This window comes from Mirounga angustirostris, unplaced genomic scaffold (assembly GCF_029215605.1).
Source record: "Mirounga angustirostris isolate CCGP_5_RB_7025 unplaced genomic scaffold, mMirAng1.0.hap1 SCAF_8, whole genome shotgun sequence".
NCBI classification, from domain to species: Eukaryota; Metazoa; Chordata; class Mammalia; order Carnivora; family Phocidae; genus Mirounga; species Mirounga angustirostris.
The window spans coordinates 12,918,440-12,935,382 of NW_026991716.1; the positions used below are offsets into that span (position 1 = coordinate 12,918,440).

Consider the following 16,943-nt stretch of genomic DNA (forward strand, 5'->3'; position numbering starts at 1 on the left):
GTCCTTGGCAACCACTACTCTACTCTTCAACTCTATGAATTTGACTATTCTAGGTACCTCATAAAAGTAGAGTCATACATTATTTGTTCTATTTTTTTTTTTTTAACGTGTATGTGTGAGAGAGAGAGCACACAAGCAGGGGGAGCTGCAGGCAGAAGGAGAATCAGGTTCCCCATTGAGCAGGGAGCCTGATGTGGGACTCGATCCCAGGACTCTGGGATCATGACCTGAGCCGAAGGCAGATGTTTAACCAACCAAGCCACTTAGCCATTCCACTGTTTGTCCTTTGTGACTGCCTTGTTTCACTTAGCATAATGTCCTCAAGTTTCATCCTATAGCACGTGACAGGATTTCCTTCCTTTTTAAGGCTGAGTTATATTCCATTATACCGCCACACCACATTTTGCTCATCCATTCATCCATTGATGGACCTTTGGGTGCTTCCACCTCTTAGCTATTGTGAATAGTGCTGCTATGATCATGGGTATCCATATGTTCGAGACCTACTTTCAGTTCTTTTGAGTATATGCCCAGAAGTGGGATTGTTGGATTAGATATGCATTTTTCTCCTTACTTTATGAGTGAGGACACTGAGGCTCAGAACTCCTGAAACTTGCCCCAGTTCCCATGAGCAGAAGGTTGCAGAGCAAGGTCTGACCCTAGACTACCCTGTGCCCATTTCCATCCCAGTCTGAGAATCAGCCTTACCTGTGTGATTGAAGTATACCCCCAACTTTAAGTTGGAAAATTGGGGATTACATTTATGGATACTCTTGGGAGCTGCTGATTTTGTGGTTTACACAATTGGAAATGGAAGATGGCTCAGAGCTCTGTTTTTTCCAAGGCTCGAGTTGCATAAGTGCTTGACAATAATAAATTGGCTGAATTCTTTTCTGGACACCAGATTCCAACATTGTTCTGCATTTGTTGCCGTTTTGCAATGATTAAATGCTAACAGAAGTCCGGGGTGGATTGTTTTAGAATTAGCTGACCGAGGACCTACTTATAATTCCTTAACCTTGGGCACATCAATATTCAAAGGCAATTTTAACCCGAGCTGTTTAACTATGAAGTTGTAATGTATGCCAGTCACCACATTGCCAAATAGTTTTAAATCCATATTAAGATTTTAAATGGAATTTAGTGAGTCTGATTTTGCAGTGGTTCTAAGATTAAGATGCATGGGGAGAGAAGAAATAAATGATTTCTTTATTTCCTTTCTAACTTTATTGTCCTTTATTCTGTTTTATTTTTTTAAGATTTACTTATTTATTTTGGAGAGAGCGGGAGCCAGCAGGGGAGAGGGGCAGAGGGAGGAAAGAAATCCCCAAGCAGACTCCCTGCTGAGCACGAAGCCTGGCCCAGGGCTTGATCCCTTGACTCTGAGATCATAAACTGATGCTCAACCAAGAGTCAGTTGCTCAACCAACTGAGCCACCCAGACGCCCTTGTCCTTTATTCTTGATCATCAGTTGAGCTGACACTTGGGATTTGTGTGGTATGGATGATGGGAATGGAGTGTGCATGGAAGGAGAAGAAGTAGTAACAGGGAATGGAGGGGGGAAGGTCAGGGAAGATGGAGGAGATCCCTGGGACGATGTTATATCTAGGCAGATCCTGGGGACCATCTAGGCCCTTCGTTTCATCAAGGGGAAGGTCAAGGTGCAGAGAAGTTGAGTGGCTAGTCCTGCCATGTGGGGGGTGAGGGTTCTGCTGGAACTCCTGCAAGTCACATTACTGTCATTCCAAGGGCACTCAGGACTTCCATATACCTATTTGCACCTGCTCAAAAGTTATTGGGGAGCCCAGGCAGGAAAAGAAAGGCATGTTCCAACTGGGTCACGTAAGGATAGTTTTGTAAAGGAATTGCAGGATAAGATGAAGGGGAACTCTTAGGGACAGTGCAGTATGCCAGGGTAGATAACCTGTGGGGAGCTTCTGTGACTCCTGGGATGGGAAGAGTGAGATACAGGAGTGGTTGCCAGAACCTGGACTGAGACAGCTCTGGGGAGAGGGCTGCCTGACAGGAGCTGCGAACTTTGGTGATTAGGTGGTGGCCTATGTCAATTATCACTTCTTCTGGAGAGAGAATGGTTCACATTGCAGTATGGCCACTTTTCCTGTGCAATTATGCACCTTAATTTTAATGGGGTTCATGCTCATCAGTATAATGAATTATGGTAGATCCTGTAGAACTTCATTTCACTTGGGCATTGAAACCATCCATGAGGGAATGCCTGGGTGGCTCAGTCACTAAGCGTCTGCCTTCAGCTCAGGTCATGATCCCGGGGTCCTGGGATCGAGCCCCATGTCGGGCTCCTCATTCAGCAGGGAGTCTGCCTCTCCTTCTCCCTCTGCCCCTCTCCCTGCTCATGCTCTCTCTCTCTTGCTCTTTCTCAAATATATAAATAATCTTCAAAAAAAAAAAAGGAAGAAAAGAAACCATACATGAGACTGGATGTGACCCGGATTGGTAAAAAGGCTTTGTGCATAGTCATGCATTCCTTTGGAGGGGGACATAGGGGCTAGCTGGGTTGGAGTTGCCTCCTGAAAAGTCATTTTGAACCCTGGTATGGGAGGAGAGTTGACTTTCATCATTAAGTGCTGTTCTTTTTTTTTTTTTTAAAAGATTTTATTTATTTATTTGAGAGAGAGAGAATGAGAGACAGAGAGCATGAGAGGGAGGAGGGTCGGAGGGAGAAGCAGACTCCCCGCCGAGCAGGGAGCCTGATGCGGGACTCGATCCCGGGACTCCAGGATCATGACCTGAGCCAAAGGCAGTCGCCCAACCAACTGAGCCACCCAGGCGCCCTAAGTGCTGTTCTTTACATCAGTTTCATTAACTTATGCAGCAGATAAATTATATGCTTCATTATTCAGCAATCCATAGTCTTAGTGCAGTGGATTAATAGGGAGTCTACTTTCTGTCACTTATGTGATTTTATAGCATTGTGTGGGAGCTAAATAAAAGCGAATGGACAAACATTGTGTCTTTCTTTCTTAATCGGTAAACTAAAGCCTATGTGGGTCCTGAGAAGTATGAGTTTCTGAAGTCAAATTACGTGATTTGAATTCTGGACCTCTATTTGCCTAGCTGTTGGGCTTTAGACAAGCTACCCTCAGCCTCAATTCTCTTATATGTAAGAATGAGTAAAGGTATATCAGTTAGGATTAGGTTCAAGGGTACAAACCAAAACATCCCAAATAATAGTGTCATAGTCACCTATGAGTTTATCTTTCTCTTGTATAAAATAAGTCTGGTGGTAGACAGGCATAGGCTAGGATGATAGCTCCATGATTTTACCAGAGACCTAGGTTTCTTTCATCTTCATCCTCTACCATCTTTAATCTGTGGTTCCCATACATAAATGACAGGATGAAAGTTGGTGCTCCAGCCATCTCACCCAAATTCCTGACCGAGGGAGAAATGGAAAAGGACAAAGGGGTACATGCCATCAACCTGTCCCCCTTCCTTTCTGCAAGCTTCACTTACCAACTTCTGTTTTTCATCCCATTGGCCGCTGCTAATTGCAAGGTAAGCTGGTAAATTAGTGCTTTCATTGGGCATGTGAAGTTTCACATAACATAGGGGCTTTCTTCTAAGGAAGAAAGGGAGGTGGATGTTGGGTAGGCAACTTTCAGATTCTGCCAGAGTGGGTGGAGACAGACCTTTTCAACCTTCATGAAGTTGAGATGATAAATCCACATAAAAGTGGTTAGCAAATGGGCCAGCCCTTGAGAAGCACTCTTTTCCTACAACATGTAATTATCTAATTCTAAAGCAACAGGATTTATAAGTAATCAAATTAGACAGAACAACATATATATGCTTTTGCCTTCCAAAGTAGTCACTTTGGAAGGCAACATAATACTTCCATTAATTTTGCAGTCAGAAATCGTTCAGAGCCATTTTACTATTTATACAAAAACAGCAGCTTTGTTGGGCACATCTTACCACCATCAGCTTCATCATCCATTGTATTCAATAAAATTAGCTTTGAATGGCATTCAAGGGATGACGATTGTTGATGGGTAAGAGTATTTATTTTTAAAATGTTCAGCAGGCTCTATAGGGAATTCTGGCTCAGTTATCTCCTATTTCCAGAAGCCAGACTTCCATACCTTCCACACTAATGGGAGATATTTATATGAACATAACTGAGGAAAGTATATGTAAAACATATTTGAACTAACCATGAAGATCAGTGCAGCCTAAAGTACTTAATATGCTTTGTGTTGACCTTTGGTGAGGTATTTGTGGTAATTTATGCTTATATCTGAAATTGGATGGCGATCCATTAGAATTACACAGATATTCCCATTTCTTTATTGACGGTAGCTGGAAATTTGTATAGGAAAAATGGATCTCTATATCTTTAAACTTATAAGTAGAATTGGTAAATATTTCTATAAGATTAAAACTTTATGAACACGTGAGACTCATTTACGTACTAAATCGTGCAATGATTTTTATAAAGTGGACCCATTTTGTATATTCCATTTAATACCAAAAACTTGTCATGATGTGAGTTCTGGTCATTTGTTGGTCAACTTGAGGATATATGTTATATTACATGGTCTACCCTGTCATATTGTCTACTCTGACATCATCAAGTGTAAAGTCTAGAGGTGACCTCAGATATCACCTGGCCCCATTTTTAATTTTATAGGTGAGGGAGCTGAGACTCAGGATTTAAATGACTTGCCCGAGATCTCCTAGCTAATATATGACAGAGTAGTTACCAGAACTCAGCTCATCTGGGTCCTGCTATCAGGCCTCTCTCCTTATACCAGAGTCCTTCTCACTCAATTCAGGGTTGACATTCCTCTGTAAAGTTTTCCCTAACTAGGGCAGAGGAGACAAAACACTAGGTCTGAGAATTGTAAAGCTTGGTCTCTGAAGTGTAGTGAGACAATGACCACTACTTCTCTGCCAATATTCATTCTTCTCTTCCTTCCACAACTCCCAAGTTTTTGCTGGGCATTAAGCTACCTGAGCGGACTACATTTTCCAGCACCCCCTTGCAGTGTGGTACTGCCGAGTGGCTGTTCTGGCCAATGGGGTGTGAGAGAAAGTGAGGGGGTACCACTTTGGTATTGTGCCCCATTTTCCATTCCTTTCCCACTGGTTGGGAAGGTGGTACTGACAGAGACACTTCTCATCACAAGGAGGAAACCACATATTGAGGATAGCAGAGCTGCTCTAACTAACTCTAGACTGTTACCACATGCAACAAAAAGCAACATTCTGTCTTTGTTTACACCACTGTTTGTTGGGCCCCCTTGTTACAGCAACTGTGAGGGTACCCTGACTGACACACTTGATGTCAGTTATATAGTCCTGTGATACAGTGGGAAGCAAAGGAAGGTCCAAGTTGTAATTCACTGAGGTCAGTTTTGCTTCGGTGCAGATTTTAAATTTATGCCCTTGGTTTATGTCAGATTAAGAGCATTCGTGCTACCAGGCAAAGTGGTTCACTAGAAGGAGCATTGATGGGAGAGCTGGGTGGAGGCTTCTCACATTAGCCTGCTACTGACTTCCAAAGAGCCTCCATGGCTCATTGCTTCCTTACTTGCAGAATGGAGATAGGTTGTTCAGTGACCTCCCAGAAAAAATGGTTGTAAAGTATTTGGCAAATGCAAATGCAAGCTTTCTGCCTACAAAACTGAACAAATACAGTAGCTTTCTTGTATCATCCTAATGATTTATAGATTGGCCTTTTTACTGAAGGCACGTTGGCATGACCCCCCGGAGCTGATGAATTCTCTCTGCCTTAACCTTTAGGACTTAGTGCAAGTACGATCCTTTCCTCTATATCCTTGTTAATAGCAGCATGATGAAGAAGGCACCTGAGCTATGGAGGGGGGGATTTGGAGACCCCCAGTTGACCATTCTAGTCTTTTTTTTTTTCCAGAAATGGTGTTTGTGTCCATGTTCTGCTGTTTGTTTGAACCTAGAAGTGTTAAGGAGACTTGCTTCTTTTTTTAAAAAAGATTTTATTTATTTATTTGAGAGAGAGCACGAGCAGGGTGAGGGGCAGAGGGAGAAGTAGACTCCCTGATAAGCAGGGACCCCGACGTGGGGCTCGATCCCAAGACCCTGAGATCATGAGCTGAGCTGAAGGCAGACACTTAACCGACTGAGCTACCCAGGCACCCCAAGGAGACTTGCTTCAGAAACCTTTCTGATGTGACCAACATCATGTTTGTAAAAATCACCAAGTTGGAATCATGCTTTCGGCACTCATTCCCATGTTAAATCCCTGTCTTATACATATCATAGCTCATTGTGATGGCTGAACCAGACTCCCAATATTTTGCCTTGGAGACCTTTCTTTAAGTAAATGACTCCTAACCCTTTTATTTCAGCACTTTCTGGACTTTGCCAGAAAGTGCTTGCTTGTGCCTGGCAGTCCTTAACATTTCCCTCTGGGCAACCTCAGTTCCTTAGTTAAGTTACTTTTGACCATTAATCCTTCTTTTATCCTAAGCATCTCTATAAGGGATAGACCTGGAACACTTTCAAGACCAGACTCCTTTTTCAAAGGAAGATAAATTGTTCGAGCGTCGTAACAGTATGCAAGAACACAGTCCAAGCACATTTTGAAAGCGAACTACAAAAACTGGTGTCAGGACAATGAGTGGACAGCATTGTCACCATAATAGCCCGGCATGGAAATGATTGGTTGTTATCAAAACCCACTTACCATGTTGGAATACGGTTGGATGAAATGACAAGGCTCTGTGATGCGGATAGAAGGGAGGAAGGTAAAGATGTGAGGTAGGAGAGGGGAAAGAGTGGAAGGGTCTGGAATTCACAGCTGCTATATGCTACAATTGTTGTATCATTTTCTATTTTATTTTATTTTTTAAAGATTTTATTTATTTATTTGAGAGAGAGAATGAGATAGAGAGAGAGAGAATGAGATAGAGAGAGAGAGCATGAGAGGGGGGAGGGTCAGAGGGAGAAGCAGACTCCCCACTGAGCAGGGAGCCCGATGTGGGACTCGATCCCGGGACTCCAGGATCATGACCTGAGCCGAAGGCAGTCGCTTAACCAACTGAGCCACCCAGGCGCCCCTGTTGTATCATTTTTTAAAGAAGATTTATTTATTTATTTACTTGAGAGAGAGAGTTGAGGGAGGAGCAGAAGGAGAAGGAGAGAGAATCTCAAGTAGACTCCGTGCTGAGCACAGAGTGACATGGGGCTCGATCTCATGACCTTGAGATCATACCCTAAGCTGAAACCAAGAGTTGGATGCTTAACCAACTGAGCCACCCAGGCACCCCTGTTGTATCACTTAATCTCATGAATATCGTGTCACTTAATTCTCCCCACAGCCCTGTGTGGTAGGTAGCATCCCAAATGTATAGAGGAGGAAGTTGGGATTCAGAGAGGCTAAGTAACATTCAGTTAAAAAGTGTTGGAGAGGGGTGCCTGTCTGCTCAGTTTGTGGAGCATGTGACTCTTGATCTTGGGGTTGTGAGCTCAAGCCCCACGTTGGACTTAAAGCTTACTTAAAAAAAAAAGTGTTGGAGAGAAAATCTGAATCTACATTTGCCTGACTCCTAAGTCCTTACTCTTGCCATGATACCATATTTGCTTCCTGGTGAATGGAAAGCATGCCAGAGGAAGGAAAAAAAAACAGATAGCAAAGTCTGTTATCCCAGCCAGTTTAAACAGATGCCAACAGAAGAATATCACTTGGAACACACTCAACTTAGGAAAAGTAGAGAGAATGAGGAGCTACCTTGCAGCATCCTTGGAGAAAACCAGATGTAGGAATAAGAAGTATAGCAAGAATGCTTGCATTACGGAAAGGAGTCAAGCACGCAGGGTATGTGATGTCAGCTTGGAAAATGCAAGAAAGCTGTAGCTGAATACTTAGATCCACAAAGAAACAAGATTTACTTCTTCTTCTTCTTCTTTTTTAAAGATTTCTCTTAACTTGTTTGAGAGACAGAGAGAGAGAGCAAGCACCAGTGGGGGGAGGGACAGAAGGAGAGGGAGAAGCAGACTTCCCGCTTAGCAGGGAGCCCAACCCAGGGCTCATTCCCAGGACGCTGAGATCGTGACCAGAGCCGAAGGCAGATGCTTAACTGACTGAGTCACCCAGACACCCCCAAGGTTTGCTTTTATTAAAAAACCACTAATGATTTAGTGGGTTGAGACCCTTTGGAACCTTGGTGGGGTGTGAATGTCATTTGCAATTGGGAAGGATGTGAATCTTTCAGGGCCAAAGGGCACAATCTTAGGACAGCTCTCTAAGATTTTGGCCCTTGGTATATACACACCATTTCCCAATTATTCACTCAAACACTAGTCTAGGTAATCCTGTGAAAAGATTTTGCAGATAACTAAGGTGCCATATCAGTTGACTTTAAGATAGGGAGGTTTCCAGGGGGACTGACCTAATTATACAAGTCCTTTTTTTTTTTTTAAAGATTTTATTTATTTATTCATGAGAGACAGAGAGAGAGAGAGAGAGAGAGGCAGAGGGAGAAGCAGGCTCCCAAGGAGCAGGGAGCCCGATGCGGGACTCGATCCCAGGACCCTGGGATCATGACCTGAGCTGAAGGCAGACGCTTAACCATCTGAGCCACCCAGGCGCCCCTTATACAAGTCCTTTTAAAGCAGACTTCTTTCTGGCTAGTTGTAGAAGAGGAAGAAACAAACATCCCTGTTCTGACCCTCCACCCCCCACCCCTGCCCATGACATTGATGCCGGCCAACGGGGCCTCATGGCAAGGAATTGTGGACAACCTCCAGTGCCTGACAGTGGTCCTGGGCTGACAGCTGGGAGGAAAATAGGGACCTTAGTCCTACACTCACAAGGAAATGAATTACTGCTAATAACCTGTGAGCTTGGAAGAGAACCAAGCCCTAGATGAGAACGCAGCCCTAGCTGACACCTCAATTTCAGCCCAGTGAGACCCTGAGTAGAGGATCTAGTTACTCTGTGTCCAGACTTCTGGCCTCTAGAAATGATGGGATTATAAATGGATGATGTTTTAAGCCAGAAAATTATGGTGTCTTGTTATGCAGCAATAGAAAATACACACATTCCATTTTGCTGGCTCCTTCTAGAAGCCTATGAAGAAGCTATGGCAGGTCTTTCGATCTCCATTTGTTATTGAGGAAATTGATGCACAAATGAGCTTACATACCTTGCTCAAGTTCATTTAACTCATTGATCATAGAGCTGGGAGTAGACTGGTTCTTTTGGCCCTAATAGTAAATAAAGTACTTTTAGCTCTACCATTGCTTGCACATCCTAACATGATCATGCATGCTCTCATTACCAGGGCGATGCATTTGGTCATGTTTTGGTTCAATGAGACAGGTGGTAATAAGGGGAAGGAATGTTGCAGGGGAAGGAGTCAGGAGAGGGGCGATGGGGGGGGCCCACCCACCTCTTCATGTGATTCCTAGACTCTGCGTGTTCTCTTAGGTATATGTCTATGGAGGGAGCCTGCTCCAACCTCTTGGCCACAGTCTTGGGTCTCATCTACAGTATCTTCTGATGTAAGGTTCCATAGTCTTTATCTTTTTTTTTTCTTAAATGAAAAACTTATGACTAACTATGTATTACATTTGTGTGTGTGCCTGTGCATATGGATATATCAAATTCTCCAGTGGTTTCCTGGGAAGCCCTTTAAAATCTGTGGCTGCCTCAGATAGGATGAGAGGAAGGGGAGGGTTCCTGCCTCCTGGCAGAGATGGCCAGTTTCCATCTCCTACCCACCTCCCTTTCTTCTTAGCTGTGTTCATGGCTGTCCTGAATAAAGACCATGTTCCAGCTTCCTTGTAGCCAGGTACTGTCATGTGGCCAAGTTCTGACCAATGGGGTTTGGGGAGAAATGATGTGTGCAGTTTCAGGCAGCACTGTTTTTTTATTTTTATTTTTTTAAAATTTTGAAAAAGATTTTATTTATTTATTTGATAGAGACAGCGAGAGAGCGAATACAAGCAGGGGGAGTGGGAGAGGGAGAAGCAGACTCCCCACTGAGCAGGGAGCCCGATGCGGGACTCGATCCCAGGACCCTGAGATCATGACCTGATCTGAAGGCAGACGCTTAACGACTGAGCCACCCAGGCGCTCTTGTTTTTTTTTTTTTTAAGAATTTATTTATTTATTTTGACAGAGAAAGAGAGAGCACAGTCGGTGGGGGGAGGAGAGGAACAGAGCCGAGGGAGAAGCTGGCTCCCCGCTGAGCAGGGAGCCCGTCGCGGGGCTCGGTCCCATAACCCATGAGATCATGACCTGAGCCCAAGGCAGATGCCTAACCGACTGAGCCACCTGGGCCCCCAGGCAGCACTGTTAATACAAGGGAATGTTGCATCCTCTTCTTTGTCTGCCCCTGTCTCCCCCAACCACTACCCTGCCCTTCTCTCCAGCTGGAATTGAGATATGGAGGTGCTCCACTTTGGACCAGATGGCTGAGGACAACATCAAAGGGATGGTGGAGCAGCAAATCAGAAGGACTGTTGTCATCGGGCGGGTAGCTGCCAGATAGCTTTGGATGGCTCCAGCCTGGACTGTGACGTGAGAAAGAATACAATTCTACCTGCTTAAGCCCCTCTTACTTCAGATCTTTGTTGTATCAGCCACACGAAGTACCTAAGTCCTAATGAATGCATTTGCTTACCAAAGCATCTGGAAACAGTGTGTGCATTATTCAAATGTAACAATGTGTGTAAGAGCTGTACAAATGTAGCTTTACCTGTTACTGTCAGGGATTTGGATGATGACTTGCTGCTTTGCTCTCTTCCAGTTTTCTCTGACTTACTTACTTCTCCTTTTGAAGAACCTAGCGCCGGCGTTATCCACGTTGGTCCCTCTGGTTCATTCGGCGTCCTCCCTTGTGTGGTCTTGGGAGTCCTGGTGCATGGCTCTGCAGTGGTACCCGGCCTCCTGTGTTGAGATGTCTTCCATCTTGGGTCTACCCATCCTGGATGGAAATGGCCCAAGTCCTGAGTTCCCTTCCCACACAGGATTGTGAACTCCCTTAGGGCAGGGCTGACTCCTGTCCTGCTAGCAAGCCTGTTGCATATTCAGTCCACAATACATATTTGTGTTAAGTGATCCTATGTGTGAATGAAAGACAACATGGGGGAATGGATCATAAAGTGGAGTGTTTACAATGGTTATCTCCTTGTTACTGCAGCAAACTCACTTCTTTACGTCTGATGTCGGCGCACTCGGGACTTTGCAATATGATTGTCTGATATAAAACGGGGTTTTATTTGGGAGGGACACACTACACATTTAACATTAAATGCCCTTTATTTTTTGTACAATTGGAGCTTTCAAATCAAGTCAGAGTCATAATAACTTTTCATCTTGTTTCTCTCTTGTTCTCCTTGTCTATTTCCTTCCACCCTCCCGAAATCCCCCTATCTCTATCCCTTTTTTTTCAAGAAGCAATCGTGTAGTAGATCCCATCCCACTGAGTCAAATTTAGGTCATCTTTTATTTGGTCAAAATATAGTCTTCCTGGCAAGTGGTATAAGTATTATTCAGGAACACACATATTGTTTTACTTATGGCTCTGTAGTATTTTATGTTCGCATATAAATGTTATGCCTGGATTATAGCTGAAGCAAACTGGACTCCATTTATTTGAAAAAATAATGGAAAACCAGGTTTATTCTATCCACCTTCCTGACAGTTTCCCATTTCTCCAAGGGGCCCTTGCATGAGCTGTGTGGTGTTGATCTGCAAACAGGCTCTCCCCTGATTCTCCGGTCCGGTTTTCCTGTCTGCCCGCCACAACCCTCAGCCAGGAGAGGGGACAGGGCCACGGGGCAGACAGGGAGGGCAAGCTGCTTTGTTGAGCTCCTGGGAGGGACAGTGGCGGACAGAACTGTCAGGTTCTCTCGGGTTAAGATCTTGGAAGGGAGTCAGAAAAAGGGTGACCCTTTCTCTGGGCAAGGTGTTCACAGATGGAAGCCTCCAGTCCCGATTGTGGATTTGTGCAACCTCATTGCCACTATCTTGTTGTCAGGGAGGGACTGTTTAGGGGCGTGTGTGCGTGTGTGCGTGTGTTGTGTTGTGTGTGTGTGTGTGTGTGTGTGTGATTATTTCGCCTGAGCTTCCCCTCACTAGCAAATGGTGAAGCCAGAAGAGCAGTCTGGCCCCACAATCCAGGCTCTGTCTGACATACTTCTCACTTTCCCTAAACACACGATTGCCTATTCCACGTCTCTATTTACAACACGTTACCTTGTACTTATACATGTATATACATATGTATATACACATATTGCTATTTTTGTGGGGCTGTGTGCAGGAACATAGTTCTGGAACTTCTTTCGCAGAATGACACAAATAGGAACGGCATTCTGGAACCTTGTTGTTGACAGAACTCAGTTGCCTGCGTAATGAGACACGTGCTACGTACAGATGAGACGGAACGTTCAAGGCAAAGAGGAAAAGGTGCCCATGGATGCCCAGCGGCTCTTCCGCTTCGGAGGCAGCAGGAACGTGTTTTGGTCAGGTGCCTTCCTTGAGGGGTTGGGCCTTCTCGGGGATCTGAAGTGAGGCCAGCCTGTCCCGCAGGCAAGCACCCCGGGGAACTACCAGGAGAGAAGCAGCAGGTGGGGCAGCAGTAGATGGAGGGTTTACTGGATTACGACACCATGTGATGAAGTGATAACTTGAGCTCATCATTGTCCTCAGCTCCCCTGGTCTGGGGTATGGTGACTTTACACTCAGGCTCCCATCAGACCGTCCACATGGACACACAGAGGAAGCAAGGGACAGAGGGTATGGTTTCAGGCAGCAGAGTTGGGGCGCTAAGAGTACATGCTGGTACCAATTGGCTTGGGTTCAAAGCCTGGGTCCGCTCCTTGCGTGACCTTGCGCAAATTACAATAATCCTCAGTGCCTCCATGTTATGCTCGTGTCGTAGGGTTGGTGCGAGAACTCAGTGGGATAAAAATAAGAATACTACCTGGAACGGAGTCAGCGTCCAGTGAATATTAGCCAATATTATCATTAAAACATGGTCAGAATGTATTGTTTCTCATGGATTATTCTTTTTACCAGTGTCTGATAAATCGTCTTTTACAAAATGTTTATACATTTTGAAGGCATAGCACTAGACATTAAATGTTATCATTTATTAAAATTCTGATTTGTGGGCGCCTGGGTGGCTCAGTCGTTAAGTGTCTGCCTTCGGCTCAGGTCATGATCCCAGGGTCCTGGGATCGAGTCCCACATCGGGTTCCCTCCTCAGCGGGAAGCCTGCTCTCCCTCTCCCACTCCCGCTGCTTGTGTTCCTGCTCTCGCTGTCTCTGTCTCTGTCAAATAAATAAATAAAATCTTTAAAAAAAAAAATTCTGATTTGTTGAGTTAAAAAAGTAAACAGCAAACCTCCAGTAATTTTTGCTTAAACTGTCCCATTTAAGAGTATTGCTAAGGAATCATGGTGGATTCACAAAACGTAGGTATAGGGTTTTATGTAAGTGCATATCTAAATGCACCCACTTATATTTAATTGCGGTAAAAAGCACGTAACATAACCACCATCTGAACCGTTTTTAAGTGTACAGTTCAGTAATGCTACTATATTTACATTGTTGTGTGATCTCTAGAATTTTTTATCTTGCAAAACTGAAACTTTATACTCATTGAACAACTCCCCATTTCCCCCTCCTCCCAGCCCCTGGCAACCACCATTCTGCTTTCTGTTTCTATAAGTATGACTACTCTAGATACCTCATATAAATGAAATCATACAGTATTTGTCCTTTTGCATTTGGCATATTTTACTTAGCATAATGTCCATAAAGTTCATTTTTGTTGTAGCATGTGACAGGATTTCTTTCCTTTTTAAAGGCAGAATAGTATTCCATTGTATGAATATACCACATTTTCTTTATCCATTCATCATCAGTAGACATTAGGATTGTTTCTGCCTCTTGGCTATTGTGAATAATGCTGAAATGAACTTGGATGTGCAAATACCTTTTTGAGATCCTGCTTTCAAATTTTCTGGATATATACCCAGAAATGGGATTGCTGGATCATAAGGTAATCCTATTTTTTTTTTAAGATTTATTTATTTGAGAGAGAGAGAGGGCGTGAGCAGTGGCAGAGGGAGAGGAAGAGAGAGAATCTTAAGCAGGCTCCCCCCTGAGCATGGAGCCTAACACGGAGTTCAATCCCAAGACCCTGAGATCATGATCTGAACTGAAATCAAGAATTGGCCGATCAACTGACTGAGCCATTCAGGAGCCCCCAGTAATTCTATTTTTAGTTTTTGGAAGAACCTCCACACTGTTTTCCATAGTGGTTACACTTTATGCATTGTACACTCCCACCAACAGGGCAGGAGTGCTCTATTTCCTCTACATCCTCACTAACACTGTGATTTTCTGTTTTTTAGATAGTAGCCATCATAATGAGATGTAAGGTGTATCTCATTTCGGTTTTCATTTGCATTTCTCTGATGACTAGTGATATTGAGCATCTCTTCATGGGTTTGTTGGCATATCTTCTTCAGAGAAATCTCTATTCAAGTCCTCTGCTCGTTTTTTTTTTTTTTTTTTTTTTAATGAGTTACTTGGTTTTTTTTAAATTTTATTTTATTGTTGTTGAGTTGCAAGAATTCTTTATATATTCTGGCTATTAACCCCATATCAGATATGTGATTTGCAATTATTTTCTCCCATTAGGTGGGCTGCCTTTTCACTCTGTTGATGGTTTCCTTTGTTGTGTAAAAGTTTTTCAGTTTGAAACAGTTCTATTTATCCATTTTTGCTTTTGCTGCCTGTGCTTCTGGGCGCCTGGGTGGCTCAGTTGGTTGAGCCTCAGAAATGGCCAAATCCAATGTCATGAAGCTTTTTCCCTTTTGTTTTCGTATAGCAGTTTCATGGTTTTAGGTATAATGCTTGATGTTTAAATCTTTAATCCATTTTGAACTAATTTTTGTATATCGTGTAAGGCTTCATTCTTTTGTATGTGAATATCCAGTTTTTCCAACATCTTTTGTTGGAGAAACTAACCTTTCCCCATTGGGTGGTCTTGGCTCTCTTGTTGAAAATCATTTGACCGTATACTCGAGGTCTGGCTCTCTATTTTCCTCTATTGGTCTCTGTGTTGTCTAGGCCAGGGCCATACTATTTTATTACTGTAGCTTTGTAATGTTTTGCAGTTAAGAAGTGTGAGGCCTCTAACTTTATTCTTCTTTATCAAGATTGGTTTTGTAGTTCAGAGTCCCTTGATTCCATAGCAATTTTAAGGGTTTTTTTTCTATTTCTGCAAAAAAATGTCATTGGGGTTTTGATAAGGATTGTATTGAATCTATACATGCATATATATATATACACATATACACATATGTATGTGTGTGTGTATATATATATAGTAGGTTCCACGCCCAGCATGGAGCCCAGTGCAGAGCTTGAACTCACAATCCTGAGATCAAGACCTGAGATGAGATCAAGAGTCAGATGCTTAACTGACTGAGCCACCCAGGCGCCCCTATATGTGTATATATTTTTAAACAAAGGATTACAATAACAACACGAATACTTATTGAATGCTTTCTACGTGTATTAGCTTTCCCAGCGCTTCCATAACAAAATACCACAAACCAGGTGGCTTAAAATAACAGAAATGTAGTCTCTCATAGTTCTGGTCTGGAAAAGTGCTGGTGGGGCTGTGCTCCCTCCTCCTAGCTTCTGATGGTTTGCTGGCAAGCCCTGGGGGCTCCTTGGCTTACAGTCACAGCATTTCCAATTCTGCCTGTATAATCACCAGGCTGTCCTCCCCCTGTGTGTTTCTCTCCGCTCTTTATAAGGACACCAGTCATATTAAGGATTTAGGGCCCACCCTGCTCTAGTACGAACTTGTTTTAACCATTACATCTGGAAAGACCCCATTTCCAAATAAGGTCACATTCTGAGGCACCAGGGACTAGGACTTCAGCCTATGTGTTTTGGGAGGGACACAATTCAACTCATCACAGTATGTGTCAGGCACTCTGCTAGAATTTAGACATCTCCTTTACTCCTTATGATGACCTTATGAAATTAGTAGTTATTACCTTCATTACGTGGAGGAGGACATTGAGCTTTGGAGGAACCCCACGACTTGCTTGGGTTTTCCAGCTGGGGAGACTGTCCTCCAACCAGTTCCCTTTGCAAGTAACCGGGCACTTTGATTTAGAGGAGAGACTTTGCTTCTAGGATCCTCTCATATGTTAGCCTTTTAGCAATGGTTTTTATTGTGCTTCTGTTTGATCCAAAGATTTTTCAGATGGTCAGCTTACCTGGGCCAGAAAAGAAGTTTCCCAGAAGCTGGAGCAGACCTGTCTGGTCATATTTTTTTTCCCATTTTTGGACATGGGTACAATGTTGACCTTTCCAGGTACAGAAAGGTCTAGAATCCAGGACTTGAAGAAAACTCAGAGAAGATTGAAGACACACATGGTGATTTCCTGGTCTCATGGATGATATATATATAGCAATATATATGCAGTGATAGATAAGACCCAAGATGAACACATGGGTAATTGTCCTTCACAGAGAAGAAAGAAAATGGGTTATCTGCTCCATCCCGCACCTTTCCTGATCTTCTTCATCACTAGCCTTCCAAACACTGATCAAATTGGGGAAATGGAGGCAATCTGGTGTTACTCTCCACCTTCACCTTAAAATTGCTTTAAGAAAAAAATAAGCCCATGAAACCTGAGTCTGCATGTCTAACTCTCCTCAGGAACATTCATTCTTAGCAGAATGCAAAGACAAAAGAATTGAACTAGATCAGTTCTTCTGACCACCTTTCTCAAAGCAAGACATTAAAAACTTCTTTAAAATTAAGATTTTTATGGAAATCCACAAAGAAATGTAGATCGAATGGGAGGCCCGTTGGCTGGAGGAGGGTTGGGAATCTTGGGGCGGTTCTGTTTGCTCCTCCTTACTGCTTGGGGCA

The 16,943-nt window shown here is 43.5% G+C and overlaps 1 long non-coding RNA gene across 2 annotated transcripts in view; it reads left to right on the top strand.

Annotated features, from left to right (window-relative positions):
• Nucleotides 1-11,204, top strand: part of LOC123836879 (uncharacterized) — a 47,941-nt gene extending 36,737 nt beyond the window's left edge. For both annotated transcript variants that reach the window (XR_006789100.2, XR_010413412.1), the window contains 3 exons: nucleotides 3,376-3,535; nucleotides 9,453-9,526; nucleotides 10,400-11,204. This is a non-coding gene — a long non-coding RNA (uncharacterized LOC123836879). The remainder of the gene's footprint in view (nucleotides 1-3,375; nucleotides 3,536-9,452; nucleotides 9,527-10,399) is intronic.
• Nucleotides 11,205-16,943: the final 5,739 nt, after the last annotated feature.